The sequence below is a fragment of the Nicotiana sylvestris genome, chromosome 11, assembly GCF_000393655.2.
Source record: "Nicotiana sylvestris chromosome 11, ASM39365v2, whole genome shotgun sequence".
Classification (NCBI taxonomy): Eukaryota; Viridiplantae; Streptophyta; class Magnoliopsida; order Solanales; family Solanaceae; genus Nicotiana; species Nicotiana sylvestris.
In genome coordinates, this window is record NC_091067.1 from 159,487,349 (window position 1) to 159,495,830 (window position 8,482).

Below are 8,482 nucleotides of genomic sequence, written 5' to 3' on the forward strand. Positions count from 1 at the left end.
GAAAAATAGTTGTAATTTTTAGATCCATGTTGGTTCTTTTCACTATGTATTATCAACCACTTCTTGTCTATTTATATGCTTGTATTTGGTGATTAAAAAATTAAATATTTTACTACTCCCTTCGTTTTAATTTATGCAAACTCATTTGAATTGGCACGAAATTTAAGAAAAAAGAAATGAATTTTGAATTTGTGGTGTAAAACAAGGTACATATATTTTATGTGGCTACAAATCATTACATAAAAGAAAATTATTTCCAAATAGGAAAAATAGTCATTCTTTTTGGCATGGACTAAAAAGAAAATATACTCACATAAATTAAAATGAAGGGAGCATTATTTCAAGAGATAAAATAATAAAGTTTGTTTTTATGGTTTAGCTTTTATTCTCTCCAATATTAATATCCATATCAAGTGCCCTGCTTAATTTACCCTGCTAGCTAAGATGTAGAACCCACTTAATTTCTTTGCTCGTAATTTTTTAAATGATACAGGAAGGAAAACAAAAATAATTTAACTCTTTTGTTTATAATAGGAGGAGGAAGGAAGAGCAAAGTTCTAGGCAATCAATTTTCACGTCATATTGTTACTTTGCTTTACAATATAATCATGTGTCTCTATATATGACCTTTGTATAATATAAAATTTCATTTAAATTTACATTTTAGTTTAACAAATTATGTTGTCACATTTAACAGTACTATTTATTTCACATTTGCTAATTGAGCTTGAACTTTTTAACTTTTAGTATGGTTTTAAAAAGTGTGTACTAATTAACAGGGATACACGTGCAACGCACGTATCGAAAGACTAGTACATAAATAAATGTGATGTTAATTTTCAACTTATGATTTATTATTAATTAATAAGAAATAATAGGTCCTCAACCTCTATATATATATATATATATATATATATATATATATATATATATATATTGACAGAATAAAGAACTTTTTTATGTCAGTGTATGGTAACATATTATAGCAAGTTAAATACCACATTTTTAAGTGATTGATCTTTATAACGGTCAATATATTGTTTTTTAGGTAGAATAAGAACTTCGAATACCTTTTGTACAACTGTAGTTTTGAGGCTATTTTCCCGGGAAGAATGACATAGTTACCCACAAAAATAAAATTATTTACTCTTATTTATTTATTGTTTTTCTATCTATCAAACTAATTACATTTTCTACCCATAGTAGTTTTTGTGGGGAATTGTTTCTTTTTTTCTTCAATTCTTTTTTATTTCTATGCTTTTTTCTTTTTTCTTTTTCTTTTTTCCTTTTTTTCTTTCTTTTCTCCTTTTCTTTTTTCTCGTTTTCTTCTTATTTTTTTCCTTTTTCTCTTTTATTCATTTATTTTGCTCAGATCGTATTATTGTTATTTTTACTATAACTTATTTCACACTCAAATTTGACTCCTTTATTTTTTTCTTTATTTCTTGTTCCTTTTCTAATTCCACGTGATTGTCATGCAAACCTTGATCTCCGTCCCTACAAATATCAGCACACACTCTATCGTGGGCAGTAACACAACCAGTTATGGAGCAAGAAAACATAATCTACGACCACCAAATCTCCATATATACTAGTTAGAACAAAAATGATAATAAAATATTAGAAAATGCAATAAAAAAATACAACAACAATAACAACAACAACAATAATAACGGCCCAGTATAATCCCACAAGTGGGGTTTGGGGAGGGTAATATGTATGCAGACCTTACCCCTACCCCGAGGGGCAGAGAGGCTGTTTCCAGGAGACCCTCGGCTCAAGAAAGCAACAAGAGACAATATATTAGTACCACCAATAGACTCATAATAAAATAATAGCAATATAAGAGATACGAAATACGGAATACGAAATACGAAATAGATGGATGGTACAGTAAAAACCAGCAGACAAAGCCCTGCATCAGTAGACGACCAATAGCATCCTCAGACTAACTCCTAACTGGCTAGTCTCACTCTATTGTGCTGGTGAAATATTCACAATTTTCCCCTAACCTACAACTTTAATGCTCGACCTCCACAATTCTCTATCAAGGGCCATGTCCTCAATAATCCTAAGTCGCGCCATGTGTTGTCTGATCACCTCTCCCTAGGGGTGGGCATCGGTCGGTTCGGTTCGGTTTTGAACATTATCGGTTTTGCCTATCGGTTATCGGTTTACAAATATCATAACCCGATAACCAAACCGATTAGATATTGGTTATCGGTTATCGGTTAATCGGTTATATATCGTTATCGGTTCGGTTATCGGTTTACCCGATAAGATAAAACAACTAAAAAAAATTGCAATATATAAAACAAAGAAATCAAACTGCTAGAAAGTGTAAACTGCCAACTTTTGTTGTTTCTTAACAAAAGCACGCTCCCACTTCTGTGCAGTATCTACTGATGTCTAGCGGAGAACTGGTGGTGAGTCTTGCATCTTGACTCTTGGGGGCTGCGACGGAAACAAGAATGAGAATTGAGAGACAAACGACTGAAGACTGAAGAGTGAAGAGGGAATTAGGAAAATAAATAACCCTAGTATATACTTAAGGGTAAATTAGTAAATTACATCATTCTTATTGGGTTATCGGTTTTTACCCAATAACCAAAATGCAAACCGAGCCCGAACCGATAACCCAATAAATAAAAAATTTAACCCGTTACCGAACTGTTAACCCAATAACCCAATACTGATAACCCAATAAAGAATTAACGGTTCGGGTTATCGGTTTTACCCGATATATGCCCACCCCTACCTCTCCCCAATACTTCTTAGGTCGTCATCTACCTCTCCTCGTGCCCACCACAGCCAGTCGCTCACACCTCCTCACCGGTGCACCAGTACTCCTCCTCTGAATGTGCCCGGACCATCTGAGTCTTGCTTCCCACGTCTTGTCTTCCATAGGGGCCACGCCCACCTTCTCTCGAATATCTTCATTCCTAATCTTATCCGTCCTTATATGCCTGCACATCCACCTCAACATCCTCATCTCTGCTACTTTCATCTTCTGGATGTGTGAGTTCTTAACCGGCCAACACTCAATCCCATACAACATGGCAGGCCTAACCACTACTCTATAAAACTTACCTTTTTAGTAACGGTGGCACTTTCTTGTCACACAGGACTCCCGACGCTGACCTCCACTTCATCCACCCCACCCCTATACGGTGTGTGACATCCTCGTCGATCTCCCCGATCCCCTGAATAATCGATCCAAGGTACTTGAAACTACCCCTCTTGGGAATGACTTGTGAGTCAAGCCTCACTTCCACTACCGCTTCCTTCGGCTCAACCCCAAAATGCAATAAAAATATAAGTAGCAAAAAAGACTTCTAGTACCATATGATACCAATATGGTATACATATATTCCAACAGAGTATATGATTGCTCTAGAATATTGCTACAACTATTTGTGACTATACTACTGTACCAAAATATTAAAGTATACAATAAAAGTATGAGAAAATTACATGCTCGCATTGCAAGCTAAATATTCGTAAAGCAACTTTCTCATTCTGTATACTGTAAGCACGTGATTTTTGCCCTATATGAGAATTACTCCCAAAAAATTCAAAAATAAAATGATTTTTCTTTGGTGTGAAATTTTGTGATATTTTGAATAATTATTTGTATTTGTCTGTGCGTGTTTATTTGCTAAATTAATAAAAAATAAAATACAAAAATATGTCGCATTTTGCATGTAGGATTTAATTCTACAATTGTTAGTAATTGAATTTGTTTTACAAAAATTAAAAATTACAAAAATAGGCATCGTTTGCATTTTTAGCATTTAATGTCCAAATATACAATTTTATGCTTAATTAATACTTAATTGTGCGTTAATTGTTATTGGGAGTTAATTTGCGCTTTTATAACTTAATTTAGTTCTTAATAATAGTTTAAGTATTTTTATAATTTAGTTTTAGAAAAATAAAAGAAGAAAAGAAAGCAAAAATATAAAGAAAGTCGGAATTAGGCCTCTTCTTCAATTTCAAGTCACAGGCCCAAAAATTGGCCCTATCTTCCCTACGACCCAGTCCATTTCGAACTGGGTCGACCCAGTCCATAACCCAAAAGACCCAATACCCCTATCTTGCATTTCAAAGACACAAAACACAAACAAAAAAACCCTAAAACAAAAGAAAACTTATCCGCCCCCCCCCCTCCTATCTTCTTCTTCTTCTTCCTCCAAAGCTCCAACCCAACGTCCATGGCTGCCCTTCACCAGCCCCATCGACAACCAACTCCTCACCTCACGTCTCCATCTTCTTCCTCGTCTCCAAATGACCCCTCCAATCGCCGGAAAACTTGACAATTGGAGCAACCATGGCTGGTTTCCGAAGAAAACCCCACTGTTGCGTCTTTGTCGAGCTCCAACTGAACATGGTTGGTTCTTCTTCTTCACCTCATACTATCATGAGCGTTCTGCTACCCGCTACGTCCAGCTCAGAACAACCAACGTCACCGCCATTCACGTCGACCTCCCCGGCTGCTTCGCCGCTGCCTTGGCTGCGTTTTTGCTCGTCGAGCACTACTCCTGCTGCGTCATTGCTGCTTGAGCTCACCATGGCCAGCTGCTCTTGCTTGCAAGCTTCTTCGCGCAAGCACCAAACACACCCCCAGTTATTTCTTCTTCGCTACATCCAGTGCGTCGACCTTCTCCATCATTTGCCGCTACTGCTGAAGCAGAAGCTCCGTCCAAACAAAACCAAATCCAGCTGCTACTGCTTCAGCTTCTGTTTCCGACTGTGTATCGCTATATTTCGTGTTCGAGCTTTGGTTCAGGTTTGGTCGTCGTCGTTTGGTCGAGTTTTGGTCGAGGCTCGTCAAAACAGTCCGTACATATTCGTTTCGATCCGGTTAGTAGTTTTTGAGTTTTATTTTTGTTCGTGTTTCGTTTGGATATTTTTCGAATCTAAAATCGGCAAATGTTTGTTTTGTTCATGTCTATGGTTGGATATTTGATTTTTTGGTTTTGTTCATGTTCATGTGTTTTGTTAAAATTAATTTTCAGATTTCAAAATAGAAGTTCAATTAGTTGTTTTCATGTTTATTTCATGTTTGTATTATTGTTTAAATGAATATGTGTTAGTTTGATGTTTGTTAGATTCAAATTGAAATTTAATTAACTATTTCTTCAATTTGTTTCATGAGTTTATGTATTGTTAGAAATTGTTAATATTGTTAAGTTCAAGCTTAAGTTCATAATTGTTTATTCGTCGATCTTGTTATTTTGTCTAAAAAGAATTTAGTTGTGTTAAAGGAATATATTGATTTAATCGTTTAATCCGTCATGTTTGTTGTGTTAAAATAGATTCACTCATGTTCATACTTTGTTTGGATGATCTTGAATCCGAATTTTGTATAGTTTGATTTCTTGTTTACCCTTTATGATTATTTCTTGAATTATTCTCATAATCTTGTTTAAAGTTTAATATAAGAATTGTTTGTTGCAATGTTGTTAGAGTTGATTTTAAGTTCAATATGATTGAATCTAGAAATCTTCATACTTTGTTTGTTGTTGTTGTTGAATCCGAAAATAGGATTGTTTGTTGCTAAAATATTGTTCAATCAAATTTTAGTTGTTCTTTGTTGTTCAATTTGTGTTCATGTGATTTGTTGTTGAAATGTTGTTAAAATCGTGTTCATGTGATATTGTTGTTATGATGTTCATCCGTGTTCATATTGTTGTTTGAACATTGTTAGAAATTGATCATATTGTCTATATTTTGGTTATGTTTGATTAAATGATGTGTTATAGCTGATGGGTAGTTTGGTAATTTGTAGTACGTGCAGGGGTAGTTTGGTAATTTCAGTAAGGTCGTGAGGGGTAGTTTAGGAATTGTATATTTTGTAATTGTTTATTTGAAGCATGGGGGACAAAATGAAATGGGGTGGGTTGTGATATGATTATTTAATATAAAGGGGGGACAAGATTTAATTTAAAGGGGGAATCTTGCATTATTTTAAATGAAGCATGGGGGACAAAATATAATGGGGTGGTGTGATATGTTTATTTAATGTAATGAGGATGAGTGGAAAGATAATGGGTTGGGTAGAGAAAAAGTATGGATTTTAATTAATTGAAAGGTTTATGGGATGAGTTATAAAAGAGAAGTCTTGAAATCAGATAGAGGGGACACAGACAGAGAAAAAAAGAGATTTGAAAAAGAAAAGAGCTGAACATTTATTCCGAAAAAACATTGAAACTCTCAAGAAAAGAAAAACATACAAAGAAAAATAAAAAAAAATTGAAAATTAGAAGAGAAAGTAGTACACACCTGATAAATATTCTGGTATACAGGTGTAGAAATTAAGGGTTGAAGATTAACTAGCCTTTCAAAAATCTGGAAATTTCCCTTGGTTTCTGTCCGTTATTTTCGGCATTCCTGGATTTTATTTTGAATTTTTCAAATCTGTCACTGGGATTTTCGTTGACTGGTTATTGCTGGTTATTGTTGTTGTTGTTGTGTTACGTATTACGTTGCTGACTTTCTTCCTCTTATATTGACAATATCAGGTACACAACTGTAATTTTGGCATTTTGTAAGCTGAAATGAAGAATGAAGTGTTAAATTTTTAATTTCGTTTAATTTTTTTTGTATTGTATTTAGGTTATTCATGTATTATTATTCTGTAAATCACTGTCATTTGGCATAACTAGGCATATTATAGCGACATTAAAAAACGCCTTAACCAGATTATTAGGAAATATATTTAAGCCTGATTATTAATTAAAACTGTTTAATAATAAAAATAGAAGAAATAACGTAAAAAATGACGTTATTGAATCAGTTTGGCAAAAATTGACTAAGTTCCTTATTCATAAGGTTTTTCGTCAATGGTAAGTTAATCAGAATCATGTAGTTAATTTCAGTTAAAACATGAATTAGTTTGCGAATCAAGTATTAGGACATGATGTGAATTAAAACAAAGTTAGTTAAGGTTAAATTGTTTAAATTTTTTAGAAATATGGTTTAGTAATCAAGTTTATTTTTTTCTTTCAATTTTCAGTATTTGTAAATAATTAGTTTCAATAAGCTTAAGTCTTACTAACAATTTGAATTTTAATCCAACTATGGGATAATTAGTTTTTTTATTTTTTTATTTTATTTTATTCCATGTTGTACTTATGATTATAATTTTTATTACTTTCTGTTAATATTTGTTTTTCTCTTCTATTTAATATGTTATTTTCAAGAATGTAGATATTGATTTTATATTTGTAGACAAACTTAGTAATAATAAAAAGGTAGTCATTAAAGGATATTCTTAAAATAAGGAAGGATTTCGCTAAAAATAAATAGATGTAAATAATACAAAAATTTACAGGATTCTCCAATCTCATTTATTTATTTAATTTTTTTTTAAAAAAATTACTTAGAATTTGGGATGGATTGTTTAGTGAATTTCACTTCCTTCCCCAAAGATAATGACGCGCTAGACTCTTTAGGCGCGATTTGATTAATTTTACCTTCTTAAACTCGGATGCGCATTTCATGCGACCCAAATCTAAATCCTAAAACATCGAATAAAAATGTGTTCCGGATTGCGGGTGCATTTCATGTGACGTAATCCAAAGACATGTTTTAAACGATGTTCACAATTTTATTTTTTATTTTTATTTTTTTTAAAAAAAATAATATTAATAATAAAGTGGTAAAAAGTTAATATTGGCACATCGATTCATAATTGTATTAAAATCAGATAAATAAGTTAAATATGGCAATTGAGCGACCGTGCTAGAACCACGGAACTCGGGAATGCCTAACACCTTCCCCGGGTTAACAGAATTCCTTATCCGGATTTCTGGTACGCAGACTGTAATATGGAGTTATTCTTTTCCTCGATTCGGGATTAAAATTGGTGACTTGGGACACCCTAAATCTCCCAAGTGGCGACTCTGAAATAAATGAACCAATCCCGTTTCGATTGTCCTTTAATTGGAAAAACTCCCTTGCACCCTCGCGGGTGTGGAAAAAGGAGGTGTGACAGCTTCTGGCGACTCTGCTGGGGAAACGGACCCAGAATCTCTGGTTCAGGGTTCAGAATTCGAGCTTGGAATAATTGTTGTATTTGGCTTCGTTTGATTTTGTTACATGATCTGTGCTTAATGTGCTAATTAACTGCTTTTACCGCTTTGATCTTATGTGAACTGTATATAAGCTGTGCCGAAACCCATCTCCTCTCTGAGTCTTCTAAATCATGAAGAAGGGTGCACTTCGTGTGACTTCTTTTCTGTATAGTGTCTAAATTCCCAATTTAGAACGAGGTTGGATAAGTTGCAAAGCCGGTGAAACTTCTGTATTCCCGGTACGCTGCCTCCCCCTCGGCTCGAGCTGTCCGCTCGGGTAAGCCAGGTCTAGAACAAACACCCAAGTTCTGAACCTAGAATAACTCAGTTTCATGCCGGATCCCTAATAGGAACGCTTATTTGCATCATGTGCATTTTGACTTAGGGGACTCAACACAGGGGTT